The sequence below is a fragment of the Pongo pygmaeus genome, chromosome 9 (assembly GCF_028885625.2).
Source record: "Pongo pygmaeus isolate AG05252 chromosome 9, NHGRI_mPonPyg2-v2.0_pri, whole genome shotgun sequence".
Lineage (NCBI taxonomy): Eukaryota > Metazoa > Chordata > Mammalia > Primates > Hominidae > Pongo > Pongo pygmaeus.
The window spans coordinates 67,664,303-67,679,642 of NC_072382.2; the positions used below are offsets into that span (position 1 = coordinate 67,664,303).

The following is a 15,340-nucleotide window of genomic DNA, read 5'->3' on the forward strand; positions in this document are numbered from 1 at the left end:
CATAGGAGATGACAGCTCCGTGCTTGTTATTGCCCCTGAAGACCTTCCAGAGGAACAAAATGTGGAGGAGGAAGACAGTGATATTGATGATCCTTATCCTGTGTAGACCTAGACTAATGTATGTGTATGTGTCTTAGTTTTTAACAAGAAAGTTTAAAAAGTAAAAAAATAAATGAGTAAGAGAACTTAAAAATAGAAAAAAGCTTATAGAATAAGGATATAAAGAGATAAAATATTTTTGTAAAGCTGAACCTGTATTTGTGTTTTAAGCTATGTGTTATTAAAAAGAAGCAAAAAGTTAAAAAAATGTAAAAAGTTTATAAAGTAGAAAAGTTACAGAAAGCAAGGTGATGTCAGCAAAACAGCAGAATAGAAGATCCTCTGGCATCACTCTCCCTACAAAAATACAACTAGAAATGATTTAAAAACAAGAATACCACCCTGAACATACCAGAACTTGGAGGAGAAGCTGAGAAACCCCATAGACTCACAGGATCGAGATAAGCCATGACTGGTAAGAGAAAAGGTCATTTCAGTCTGTGCCACTTCCTTCCCCAAGCTGGCATAATGCCACTCACAGAGAATTTTTCTAGACCTATGGCTTATAGGTGATAGGAGGGAATTGGAGGTGGACATTCATTCTTGCCACTGGTCTGGAATCTTTGTGAGAAGCCTACTCCAGATGCACTCCATAGGAACCATGGGGAATACCAGGAGGGTTGTACCATCTGGGGGTGAATTGGGGGCACACAGGGGCACTGAGAACAGTGACTGGTGTGCAGATCTTGGTGGCTTTTTAGCTCTCCAATCAGCAGGGACACCATGTTGAAGAGACAGGCCAGTGCCATAGTGCTGCAAGGGGCACAGTTCATGGAAAGGCTGGAATACCTAGCTGCATTTTCCACAAAGCCTAGGCATTTGAATCAAGCCTTCCCCTGACCTAGAAATAACTAAAAGGCTGGGATTAGGTTCTGGTGCCCATTTATGTTTTTCCTAGATTAGGAAGCAATAACAGGACAGCAATATAGTTCTGGGGTAGTTTTAGTTCTGATGCTCACTACAAGTTCTGCGCAGAATGGGAAGCAATGACAAGCCAGCATTTAAGTTCCGATATGAAGAAGTAAAGGTCTAACACCACCAAAGAACACCTGCAAAAACTAGAAGAAGTAGCTCTCTCCTTAAATGTGCAGGCATCAACAAAAAGACACAAGGATTGTGAAAACTCAGGGAAATATAATACCACCAAAAGATACTAACAAAGCTCTAGCAGTGGACCCAGAAGCATTGAAGATCTATGAAATGTCTGATAAAGAATTCAGAATAAGGCCAGGCATGGTGGCTCATGCCTGTAATCCTAGCACTTTGGGAGTCTGAGGTGGGCAGATTGCTTGAGGTCAGGAGTTCGAGACCAGCTTGGCCAACATGGTAAAACCCAGTCTCTACTAAAAGTACAAAAATTAGCCAGTTGTGGTGGTAGGCACCTATAGTTCCAGCTACTCAGGAGGCCGAGGCAGGAGAATCACTTGAACCCAGGAGGCAAAGGTTGCAGTGAGCCAAGATTGTGCCACTACACACCAGCCTGGGTAGTAGAACAAGACTCTGTCTCCAAAAAAAAAGAAAAAAATAATTCAGAATAACTGACTTCAATAATTTCAGGGAGTCATTTTGCCTGCTGCCATCCATGTAAAATATGACTTGCTCTTCCTTGCCTTCTGTCATGATGGTGAGGCCTCCATAGCCATATGGAGCTGTGAGTCCATTAAACCTCTTTTTCTTCCAGTCTTGGGTATGTCTTTATCAGCAGTGTGAACACTTACACTGTAAGTTGGTACCAGTAGATTGTGTTGCTGCCATAGATACCCGAAAATGTGGAAGTGACTTTGGAACTGGGTAATAGGCAGGGGTTGGAACAGTTTGGAGGGCTCAGAAGAAGACAGGAAATGTGGGAAAGTTTGGAATTTCCTAGAGAAATTTTGCCCAAAATGCTTTGCCCAAAATGTTGAAAGTGATATGGACAACAAAGTCCAGGCTGAGGTGGTCTCAGATGGAAATGAGGAACTTGCTGGGAACTGGAGCAAAGATGCCTCTTATTATGTTTTAGAAAAGAGACCAGTGGCATTTTTCACCTACCCTAGAGATTTGTGGAACTTTGAACCTGAGAGAGATGATTTAGAGTATCTGGTGGAAGAGATTTCTAAGCAGCAAAGCACTTAGGTGACTTGGGTGCTGTTAAAGATATTCAGTTTTATAAGAGAAGCAAAGCATGAAAGTTCAGAAAATTTGCAGCCTGACAGTGCAATAGAAAAGAAAATCCTGATTGAGTGTGGTGGCTCATGCCTGTAATCCTAGCACTTTGGGAGGCCAAGGCGGGTGGATCACAAGGTCAGGAGTTTGAGACCAGCCTGGCCAATATATTAGTAGAAGGAAAGAAATAATAAAGATCAGAGCAGAAATGAATGAATTTGAGACAAAAAAAAATTATAAAAGATCACCCTGAAACTATTGCTATTAATTACATATTCTGGGACTTTATTGTGTATTATGTAGAGTTTCAAACAAAAACTCTACAAACAAAAACTCTTCAAACAAAAACTTCTAATTTTTGTTAGAAGAATTATTACTATCATAAAATAATATTTCTTCAAAATTGTTACAATAATTGTTTGTTCCTTCATTAATTATATAGTTATATAAAACTTTTGCAGAAGATGCCGATATATCACTGAGAGCCATGATTTGTTCAGAGTGATATTTGTAATTATGGAAATACAAAGTACAAAGTTAATATTTGACATCTATTTGAAAACGTTACAGAAACACTGACTTTTGTTTTAAGTAAAGATAAGCTGACTTAAAAAATCAATGAATTTGAAAGTTGGTTTTTTCAAAATATGAAAATCAACAAACCTTTGGCTAGACTAAGAAAAAAGAGAGAAGACCCAAATAAATAAAATCAGAGATGAAAACATTACAACCGATAACCACAGAAATACAAAGGATCATTATAGAATCTCATGAACAACTATATGCCAACAAATTGAAAAACTTAGAAGAAATGAATAAATTCCTGTATACATAACCTATCAGAATTGAACCATGAGGAAATAGGAAACCTGAACAGACTAATAGTGAGTTATGAGATTGAAGCAGCAATCAGAAGTTCCCCAACAAAGCTCAGGACCCAATGTCTTCACTACTGAATTCTAACAAATGTGTAAAGGAAAGCTAGTACCATTTGTATTCAAACTATTTCAGAAAATTGAGGAGGGAATACTCCAAACTCGTTCTACAAGGTTAGCATCACTCTCACACCAAAACCAGGCAAAGCCATAACAAAAAAGAAAAAAAAACACAAAAAACAGAAAACTATAGGCCAATATCCCCAATGAACATAGATGCAGAAATCTTCAATGAAACACTAGCAAATGAAATTCAACAACACACTGAAAAGATCATTTAGCACAATCAAATGTGATTTACACCAGGGATGCAAGGATGGTTCATCATATGTAAATTAATAAATATGACACATCTGATTAACAGAATCAGGAATAAAAATTATATGGTCATTTCAATAGATACTGAAAAAGTATTCAATAAAATTTAACATCCCTTCATGATAAAAACTCTGAACAAACTGAGTATAAATCAATAAAGACTGTATATGACCAAACCACAGCTAATAATTTGTTTATCAGTTCTAACAGTTTTTTGGTGGAGTCTTTAGGTTTTCCTAAATATAAGATCATGTCATTTGTGAAAAAGGATAAATTGACTTTCTCCTTTCCAATTTGGATGTCCTTTATACAAAACCAGCATGCAAAAATCAGTAGTATTTTTATATACCAATAGTGAACAATCTGAGAAATTAAGAAAGTAATCCCATTTACAATAGCTACAAGAATATAAAACACCTAGGAATAAATTTAACCAAAAAATAAAACACCTAGGAAAAAATTTAACCATTTTTTATAATGAAAATGATAAAATATGAAGAAAGAAATCAAAGAGGACACAAACAAATGGAAAGATGTCCCATGATCATGTATTGGGAGAATTAATATTGTTGAAGTGTTCGTACTGCCCAAAGTGATCTACAGATTCAATGCAATCCCTCTCAAAATACCAATGACATTCTTTACAGAATAGAAAAAAAATTCTAAAATTTGTATGGACCCACAAATGACTCTGAATAGTCAAAAGAATTGTGAGCAAAAATAACACAGTTGAGGGCATCACACTTTTTGACTTCAATATATATTACAAAGCCATAGTAACCAGAACAGCATGGTACTGGCATAAAAATGGACACATAGACCAATGGAACAGAATAGAGAACTCAGAAATAAATCCATACGTTTACAGCCAATTTATTTTCAACAAAGGCTCCAGAAACATACATTGTGGAAAGGACAGCCTCTTAATACATGATACTGGGGAAACTGTATATCCATATGCAGAAGAATGAAACTAGATCCCTATCTCTCACCATATATAAAAACAAAATAAATGCATTAAAGGTTTAAATGTAAGACTTGAAACTATGAAACTGCTAGAGGAAAACATTGGGGAAATACTTGAGGACATTGGTCTGGGCAAAGATTTTTTTTTTAAATTTAAGTTCTAGGGTACATGTGCACAACGTGCGGGTTTGTTACATATGTATACACGTGCCATGTTGGTGTGCTGCATCCATTAACTCGTCATTCACATTAGGTATATCTCCTAATGCTATCCCTCCCCACTCCCTCCACCCCATGACAGGCCCCGGTGTGTGATGTTCCCCATCCGGTGTCCAAGTGTTCTCATTGTTCAATTCCCACGTATGAGTGAGAACATGTGGTGTTTGGTTTTCTGTCCTTATGATAGTTTGCTCAGAATGATGGTTTCCAGCTTCATCCATGTCCCTACAAAGGACATGAACTCATCTTTTTTTATGGCTGCATAGTTTTCCATGGTGTATATGTGGGTCTGGGCAAAAATTTTTTTGGATAAGACCCCAAAAGCACAGGCAACAAAAGCGAAAATAGACAAATGGGATTACATTAAGTTAAAAAGCTTTTGCACAGCAAAGGAAACAATTAACAGAGTGAAGCAACAACCTACAGAATGGAAGAAAATATTTACAAACTCTCCATCCACAAGGAATTCATAACCAGAGTAGATAAGGAACTCAAACAATTCAATAGCAAAATAATGAATAATCTGATTTTAAAAATGAGCAAATGACCTCAATAACTTCTCAGAAGAAGACATACAGGCCTAGGTGCAGTGGCTCACGCCTGTAATCCCATCACTTTGGGAGGCTGAGACGGGCAGATCACCTGAGGTCAGGAGTTCGAGACCAGCCTGGCCAACATGGTGAAACCTCATCTCTAAGAAAAATACAAAATTAGCCAGGCGTGGTGGCGTGTGCCTGTAATCCCAGCTACTAGGGAGGCTGAGGCAGGAGAATCACTTGAACCCGGGAGGCGGAGGTTGCAGTGAGACGAGATTGCACCATTGCACTCCAGCCTGGGCAACAAGAATGAAACTCCGTCTCAACAGAAACAAACAAACAACAACAAAAAAGAAGACATACAAATGGCCAACTCTATATGAAAAAATTCTTATCGCTAATCATAAGGGAAATGCAAATCAAAACCACAATGTAATATTTTGCCCCAGTTAAAATGGCTATTCTCCAAAAGGAAAAGTAACAGATGCTAGTGAGGATGTGGAGAAAGGGAGAAGCCAGTGCACTGTTGGTAGGAATTTAAATTAGTACATCCATTATGGAAGCAGTATGGAGGTTCCTCAGAAAACTAAAAATAGTCTACCATATGATCCAGCAATCCCACTGCTGGATATATATCCAAAAAAAAAGAAAAGAGATACCTGCATTCCTGTGTTTATTGCAGCAGTATTTACAGTAGCCAAGATATGGAATCAACCTAAGTGCCCATCAGTGGATGAATGGATAAAGAAAATGTGGTAAATATACATAGCAGAATATTATTCAGCCATAAATGACGATGAAATCCTGTCATTTGCAGCAACTTGGGTGGAACTGGAGGTCGTTATCTTAAATAAGCCAGGCACAGAAAGACAAATATTGCATGATTTCACTCATGTGGGGGATAAACAAGTTAATGCCATGGAAGTAGAGAGTAGACTGATGGTTCTAAGGAGCTGAGAAGGGTAGGGTAGGGGGGGATGAAGAGAGGTTGGTTAGTGAGTACAAAAATATAGTTAGATAGAAGGAATAAGTTCTAGTGTTTGATAGCACAGAAGGGTGACTATAGTTAACAGTAATTTATTTTATATTTCAAAATAGCTAGAAGACAAAATTTGGAATGTTTCCATCATAAAGAAATGATAAATGTTTGAGGTAATGGATAGCCTAATTACCCTGATTTGATCATTACACATTGTGTGAATGTATCAAAATCTCATAAATATGTGCAATTATCGTATATCAATAAAAAGTTACAGTAAGCTAGAGTTAGTTTATTATTGAAGAAAGAAAAAGTTTTAAAAATAAATTTAGTGTAGCCTAAGTGTACAAGTATTTGTAAAGTGTACAGTAGTATGCAATAATGACCTGTGCCTTCACATTCACTCACTACTGACTCACTGTTGTACCCAGAGTATCTTCCTGTCCTGCAAGCTGCATTCGTGGTAAGCGCCCTATACATGTATATCATTTAAAAAATATTTTATCTGTGTTTTTACTATACCTTTTCTGTGTTTAGATACACAAATACCATTGTGTTACAATTGCCTACAGTATTTAATATGGTAAAATGCTATACAGGTTTGTAGCCTAGGAACAAGAGGCTACACCACATAGCCTGTGTGTGTAGTAGGTTGGTCCATCTAGGTTTGTGTAAGCGCACTCTATGATGTTTGCACAGTGATAAATTACCCAATGACACATTTCTCAAATGTATTCCCATTGTTAAGCAACACATGACTGTATTTTGAAATTAGGAGGTGTGATCCCTCTAGCTTTGTTCTTTTTGCTCAAGATTGTGTTGGTCATTCATCTTTCTTCTTGTTTTGAAGTTATTTCTAGGCATGTCTTACCTTCCTAACTAGACCTTTATGTTTCTTGAGACCAAAGCCTGTGAAGGATGAGTCTGCTTCTTTCACTGTGCCTAATACAATCCCTTGCACATGGTAAGCTCTTAATATAAATTTCTTAAACTAATTTATAAGGTAATTGTTGGTGGCTAGATTGCCCTTAAAGAGTATTTAGTAATCTTTAAACAAACGCTCAGGAGACTGATATGCATATAAATACTTTGTAACATTAGTAATCCTAAATTTGTATTTTCCTTCAAAGGGATACTACTTGATTGGAATATTTATATTTCGTTTTGCCCAATTTAGTGACACTGTTTCACAGAGATTATTTTAGATTCATAAATGGTGCTGTCATTTCTATTTTTGCCTCTCTTTTAAAGGTTTGCATGCTCATTTAGCTGTAAAAAAGGATGAAAAGAACAAATCAACACCCTCACTGGTTGTTGATTCCCAGTAGAAAGAAATAGATTTGAAAGCATGTCTAGGTAATGGATTTATTTTGATTGTTCTGGGTTTTCCAAGTGCATGTGGCTTCAGATGAGGTTGGAATAATCCCACAAAGAATTTCCTTATTCATTGGTTCATTTGGACTTGCACTTCTGGTAGACAGCTTCCTATTTGTAAGTTTTTATTAAAAAACATTTCCCTTTGAGAAGTTGTGCCCTTCACTTCTCTCTGAATAAACATTTGAAAAGCTTTTGGATTGCTCTTCAATCTATGACTGTAAGCGGGACCATGTCATGGTTTTAGCTGATGCAGTTTTTAGAATATTTCTTATTGGAATAACATTATCTCAGGGCAATATTTAAATATAAGAGGGAGTGACTTATTTCTCATAGAAACATTTGTCTCTAAGGACAACTAAAACAAAGTACAGTAGCAGAATAATGTGTAAACATTTATAATTGACTTAGTATTTGTAATTTATTTAACATTATGATTTTGGTTAGAAGCATTTTAAAAATAAGTCTCTTTTAGTTATATTGTTTTCCCCCATGCATAAGTGTTAGGTTCTTTAAAGGGAAATAGTTTGGGAATTTCATATCTTTATGATTAACTATTGTTCTTAAATTTTAACCCTGGAATAATATATGGTTCTATAGAAAACAATGAGTATATGTCAGTTATCCAAGGCTCTATTTCTTTGAATATATAGTTCACTTTCCTTACAAAATTATTATGTAGATAGTAAAACAATTGAAAAATTTAAAAAGCTATAAAGAAAAAATAAAATTTACTCATAATTTTCTTTTGAGAAACAATCATTATTCTTCTAAGTATTTGTTAATAAAATCAATCTGTAGCTACATGACAGTTAACGATACATGTAAATATGGAATATATATACATGTATTATATATATATATATATATATATATATATAATTTCCACTTGGGATAGTTTTCATATTAGATTAAATTGGGAATGCCAGAGTCTTATAAGTGGGAGTTGAACAATGAGAACACATGGACACAGGAAGGGGAACATCACACACTGGCGCCTGTCGGGGGATGGGGGGCTATGGGAGGGATAGCATTAGGAGAAATACCTAATGTAGTTGATGGGTTGATAGGTGCAGCAAACCACCATGGCACATGTATACCTATGTAACAAACCTGCACATTCTGCACATGTATCCCAGAACTTAAAGTATAATAAAAAAATGGAAAAAAATCATTTAGTATTATTTTGAACTGGCAATTGTGAATTACTATTTAAAAAATCACGTGGGCATTTTAACCTTTTCTAGTTGCATTTTTCACACGAGTGTTTTCTTTTATATTTTTAATTTTTGTGAGTACATAGTAGGTATATATTTATGGGGTCCATGAGATATTTTGATACATGCATGCAATGTGTAATACTCACATCATGGAGAATGGGGTATCTATCCCCTTAAGTATTTATCCTTTGTATTACAGATAATCTAATTATACTTTTAGTTATTTTAAAATGTACAATTAAGTTATTATTGACTATAGTCACCCTGTTGTGCTATCAAATAGTAGGTCTTATTCATTCTTTCCATTTTTTTAATGTACCCATTAACTATTGCCATCTTCCCCCTACCACCAACAACCCTTCCTACCCTCTGGTAGCCATCCTTCTATTTTCTACGTCTGTGAGTTCAGTTGTTTTGATTTTTAGATACCACAGATAAATGAGAACATGTGATGTTTGTCTTTCTGTGCCTGGTTTATTTCACTTAACATCATAATCTCCAGTTCCATCCATGTTGTTGCAAATTACAGAACCACAATGAGTATTTTCTAAAGAGTATTTAAATTTTACTTATTTGGTTTTGACTTGTAAATTTGAAATACCTTGGTTTATCAACAAATGTGGCCAAATAAAATAATAGTGTTTTAATTCCCATAGTTAAAAATATATTTTTGAGCTCTTAATCACTGAAGACATTTGAAATGTTTTCACCTGCTGATTTGAGTGACAATTAAATGGTGAATATGTGTCCCTCTTTTAGATTCCTTGGAAAACCATATCATAGGGCAAGATCCTTAATGGACATGTGATTTTTCATCTCTTTGGTCATATTTGTCACCCTAGGGGAATCTCATGAATGAGTAGATAAATATTTGGAGAACAAAACAGTCTGCATTGGGTGGCATCAAATTGATGGAGATAATAAGAAGCTATAAAAAGTGAAAACCAGGCCGGGCGCAGTGGCTCGTGTCTGTAGTTCCAGCACTTTGGGAGGCTGAGGCGTGTGGATTGCTTGAGCCCAGGAGTTCAAGACCAGCCTGGGCAACATGGCGAAACCCCGTTTCTACAAAAAATACAAAAATTAGCTGGGTGTGGTGGTGTGTACCTGTAGTCCCAGCTACTCAGGAGACTAAGTTGGGAGGATCTCTTGAGCCTGGGGAGGCAGAGGTTGCAGCCGAGATCGTGCCACTGCACTCCAGCCTGGATGACAGAGTGTCTTAAAAAAAAAAAGTGCAAACTAAATCTTTTCATTTATTAAAATTCATTAATTCATTCAGCAAGTATTTTTGCATCATTCAAGCATATTTGATCATGTGCTTGGTATTCTTTTAGGTCAGTATTTCTCAGTGTTGGCCCTATTGACATTTTGGAGTGGGTAATTCTTTCTTGTGGTGCAGCCGTATGCATTTTGGATGTTTTGCAGCATCGTTGGTTTCTTACCCTCTAGATACCAGTAGCACTCCTCTAGTTGTGACAACTAAAAATGTCCCCAGACATTGCCAGCCATCCCCTGGGAGGCAAAATCACTTCCGTTGAGAACCACTGTTTTAGATGACAAACATTTTAAAAGCAATTTTTTTGAAATGTATTTTGTGTTGTTTCCCTATTTCAGATTTGTACATGTTCCATGTGATTTTTGTCTGTCAGTATTTCCTGGTCAGTGCCCTATCTGAAAATTGACTTAGGTTTCGTAATGACATATGGAACTAGCCACATTTATCGTAGAAATATTGAAATAAAACCCTTATATTTTGAAACTAATAGTTGATTTAATCGTGATTCTGTAACATTTATGACATCCTGAATCAAAGAACCTACTATTTCTTGATCTTTTGAAAAGTACTTTGTACCTATGAGCAAATTCTTACAAAGAAACCTTCTAACGCTTATTTTTCCTCCTTTAAAAATGATCCTATTCATCTTTTGTTTTAAAGGCTCTGTAACTTATTGGTACTGCATAAAAATTCCATTATTATAGAGACTGTTCTCTTTGCTTCTCTGCTGCATCTTCTTCTGAAGTTATGAGAGATGTGAAACATAGTCTGAAAATTCATTCAAAGCTTTAAAACTTATTATATCCAGGAGAGACAGATTTAAGATTGCTGAGGTTTCTGGTTGAAGTACTTCAAGCAGAAATCCATACTCCATTAGACTCTCTAACATTGTGACCTTAATTTTTCAGATATTTTGCTCTTTAAATTGAAAGTAGTATTTTAATACAATTTAAGTCTTTTGAAGGGGCTTGTAGTACCACAGACATAAGTTGTGAAACATTTGAACAAATGAAAAGTAAAATAGCAACGAATTTAGGACTATATCGTTTTATATGTTTTAAATTTCAAAATATATAGTGATATAAAGATATGTATGGAACATACTTTATGCACTGGAGTTGGGGGAAAAGCTATTTAGTAAGGAGTTGTTCATACTGTACTTAAACAGAATTTCTTTCATTGGATATTTTTCTTGGCGTTGCCTAAAGAGTTTCTGATTAGGAGTGGTTGTTCTCTGAAGTTAGAAAATTTACTTTGTATAAAACCGTGGTCTGGGTGAAATGAAAATCTACCTGGACAATAGCTACTGAGTTATCTTGCTTCAACAGATAAAGCAGGAAATGTAAAACTGTAAAACTGTATTATAGTACTGAGTCACGAAACTGAGAATTATTTTTTAAAAAACCTCTTTGGAAAAGGAGAGATGAAAAGCCTCTTGTTCTTTTATTAGTAAATTAGGTCAATTTTTAAATAATATGTTCATTGAAATGTACACATTTCTCAAGTAATGATATAATTTAATTCAATTTATATTTTAAAGGCATAATATCTGAACTGAATTCTTTAGAGGTCCTTAATTGCTTCATCTATTTTCCATTGTAAAATGTTGTTTCAAACCTAAATTTAAAAAAATGTGTTATGTATATTTGAGGTTTACAACATAATGTTATGAGATATATAGATAGATAGATAGATAGATAGATAGTAAGATGGGTAGTATAGTGAAGCTGATTCACATATCTCATCTCACATAATTACTTTTTCATGACAAGAGCAACTAAAATTTAGTTATTTAACTAAAATCTCTAATATAATACAATTTGATTAACTTTAGTCCTCATGTTGTATATTATCTCTAACTTGTTCACCCTACATATCTGGTATTTTGTATCCTTTGATCTACATCTCTTTGTTTCCCCTCCTGCCCCCTGCCCATCCATGGTAGCTACAGTTTTGTGCTCTAACTGTGTATTTGAGCTCTTTTCTTTTTAAATATTCCATGTATAAGTCAGAGCCTGTGATGTTTTTCTTTCTGTGTCTGTCTTTTTTCACTTAGCATAATATCCGCTAGGTTTGTTTTGTAGCAAATGGCAGGATCTACTTCCTTTTTAAGGTTGAATAATATTCCTGTGTGTATATGCGTGTGCGTATACACACCACTGTTTCTTTTTAAAATTTTGTTTTTTTTTTGAAGACTGGGTCTTGCTCTGTCACCCAGGCTAGAGTGCAGTGGTATGATCATAGCTCATTCAAACTCCTGGACTTAGGCGATCCTCCCACCTCAGCCTCCCAAGAATCTAGAACTACAGGTACACCCCGCTACACCTGGATAATTAATTTTTTTTTTTTTGTAGAGATGGGGTATCACTATGTTGTTGGCCTGGTCTCAAACTTCTAGCCTCAAACGATCCTCCCATCTTGGCTTCTCAAACCACTGGGATTCCAGGCATGAGCTACCACACCTGGCCAACAGTTTCTTTATCCAGTCATTCGCTGACAGACATTTAGGTTGTTTTCATACCTTGGCTATTGTGAATAATGTGGTAATCAACATGGGAGTGCGTATATATTTATGAGGTGAGCAAAAGGTCTTCTCTTTTGGATATAAACCCAGAAGAGGGATTGTTGGGTTGTATGATAATTCTATTTTTAATTTTTTCAGGAACCTCCATACTGTTTTCCATAATGGCTGTACCAGTCTACATTCCCACCAACAGTGTGCTAAGGATTTCAGGCCTAAATTGATCATATAATCTTTCTTTCAGTTTGTGGCTCACTGAAGGATGATACATCAAATATTATTTATTTATCTATAGAAGCTTAGCATTTACATTAGCTCCTATTTGTGTACTACAGTTAAGTTATGAGTTAGCTATTAAGGGTGTAATGTAACCTAACTGAGTTCCTTTATGTATATTCATGATAGTTAAATGCCAAATAAATCATATGTCTATCTTAATGCCAAGTAATTATTGCATCAGTTGCTAGGGGGCATACTTTATGATGAAGAAGCAATTTCAGGTAGATTCTTCAAATCTTTTGCTATCCTGCTGCAGTCCAAAACTATTGGGTTGTTTACTCTTATTTATTGGTGTTGATATTTTAGGGGTGCTCCGTTGTTTCAGATCAAAAGTGAACAGATTCCTACCTGTTTGTAGGACATAGCCTGTTTTTGCTGAGACTTTGGTGGTATCTCTAGGTCAAGTATTTCATCTTCATATTGGCCAGCTGGCTTGCTCCCTTATCTTGTTCACTGATACACTGATTCTTAAATGATCACTCATGGCCTCATCAGACCAGGGCAAGAGAGATTCATCACCTCACTGAGGGAACATTTTGAGATGCAACACAGTGTCAGAGATTGCCTTTAAGCCCCTAGAGAAACGGGCTTGATAGCAATGTAAGTCTCTATGATAATGGGCTAGGTGAGAAGCTTAATTTTTACTTCGTTTTAAATTTTTGTTTTTTAACAAAGTTATCTACAATTTCATTTTTTCAGAAAGCCATTATTTTTTTTTTCTCCCTCAGAATACCTTTTCTGTAAACTTTACAGGTTGTATAATAGTAAAATCCTTCTGGCTAGAGCTGATACTTCTTGGATAGGTTACATATCAAGGGACAAAGAGATTCTGGACAAATCCTAAATTTACAAAACCCAGTTTATATTATCAGTAATATTTGAAACATTTCTCTTAGTTTTTAGACATCCTTCTGTTGTCAGAAAGGTTAATTGGCCAGATAGCAGTGGTTCATTGGCCAAGCGAGTTCCGGACCCTTGACTTTTAGGAAGTCCTCCTGTTAGGATATCATAGCTCCATATTCTTTCCCTTTTTGACATTTTAAAAAAGTAGCTGACATCCTGTTTATCTTTCATTCTTTAGAGACTTGCATATGTGTGTGTGTTCTTTCATTCAACAAGCATTCATTGAGCACTAGACACTCGTGTAGAAAAGAACACATCTTGTTAGGTTAGGTCGCTCTGCCAAATTCACGTAAAATTGCCTATCTTCTTGAGCCTTTTGTTTTTCTAAAAATATGCCTGCTACTGGCTTTTTTCTTTAGTTAGTGGCAACAAAGTAATCTTTTATAATACCTATGATGATGACTAAAATGACAAGGTTCACCCTAAAATTTCCCTGTATAGGAAAACAATGACATGTTTACACAAATAAAGCTACAGTAATACATTACTGGGGCATGATGGCATAGTGATTTCAACAGCATGGACTTTGGAGGCAGATGGTTTGGATTCATATTCTAGCTTTACCATTTACTAGTTGTGTGACTGCAGGCAAATTACTTAACCTCAGTTTCCTCATTTGTAAAATTCAGATAATTATGGTGCCTACTTCATAGGTTTGTTGTAAGTATTAAATGAGTTAATATGTATAAAATACTCATTATAGTGCCTGACACATCATGCTATTTAAGTATTAGCTTTTGTTATTGTTACTCTTTTTTTTTTTTTTTTTGGATACTGTCTGGCTCTGCCACTGAGGCTAGAGTGCAATAGCACATTCTTGGCTCACTGCAACCTCTGCCTTCCACGGCTCAAACCATCCTCCTAGCTCAGCCTCCTGAAAGCTTGGACTATAGGTGCACACCACCATGCCCAACTAATTTCTTATATTTTTGGTAGAGACGAGGTTTCACCATGTTGCCCAGTCTGGCCTTGAATGCCTCAGCTCAAGCAATCTTCCTGCCTCGGCCTCCCAAAGTGCTAAGATTACAGACATAAGCCACCATGCCTGGCTCCTAAATTTTTTTTTACTCAAGAAAACTTCTGATTCATTAGTTACTTATCCATTTTATTTATTTTTTATTATTTTTTAAATTTTTTTTATTTTTGAAACAGAGTCTCACTCTGTTACCCAGGCTGGAGTGCAGTGGCATGATCTCAGCCCACTGCAACCTCCACCTCCCTGGTTCAGCCTCCCATATTGGCCAGGCTGGTCTTGAACTCCTGGTCTTGATCCGCCTGCCTCGGCCTCCCAAAGTGCTGGGATTATAGGCGTGAGTCACTGCGCTTGGCACATGTCCATTTTAATCTCATGTTATTCTAAACAATAATGTGTACTACAGAAAATCACTTATCATACCAAAAACCAGGGAAATCTCAACTTGATTGAGAAAAGTCAATAACAGACACCAATATTGAGATGACACAAGTGTTGGAATTATATGACAAGAACTTTAAAGCAGCCATGGTAAAAAATGCTTCAGTGAGCAATTATGAACACACTTGAAACAAAATTTTAAAAAGCGGGGGCCAGGCA

The 15,340-nt window shown here is 36.0% G+C and overlaps 1 protein-coding gene across 20 annotated transcripts in view; it reads left to right on the forward strand.

The window, feature by feature from the left end:
- Window positions 1-15,340, forward strand: part of STK33 (serine/threonine kinase 33) — a 225,311-nt gene that overhangs the window by 43,479 nt on the left and 166,492 nt on the right. For 2 of the 20 annotated variants that reach the window (XM_054438445.2, XM_054438430.2), the window contains exon 3: window positions 7,048-7,161. The exons of the other annotated variants lie outside the window; for them this stretch is intronic. The gene's annotated coding sequence lies outside the window, so the exon portion shown is untranslated. The remainder of the gene's footprint in view (window positions 1-7,047; window positions 7,162-15,340) is intronic. 20 annotated transcript variants of the gene reach the window in all.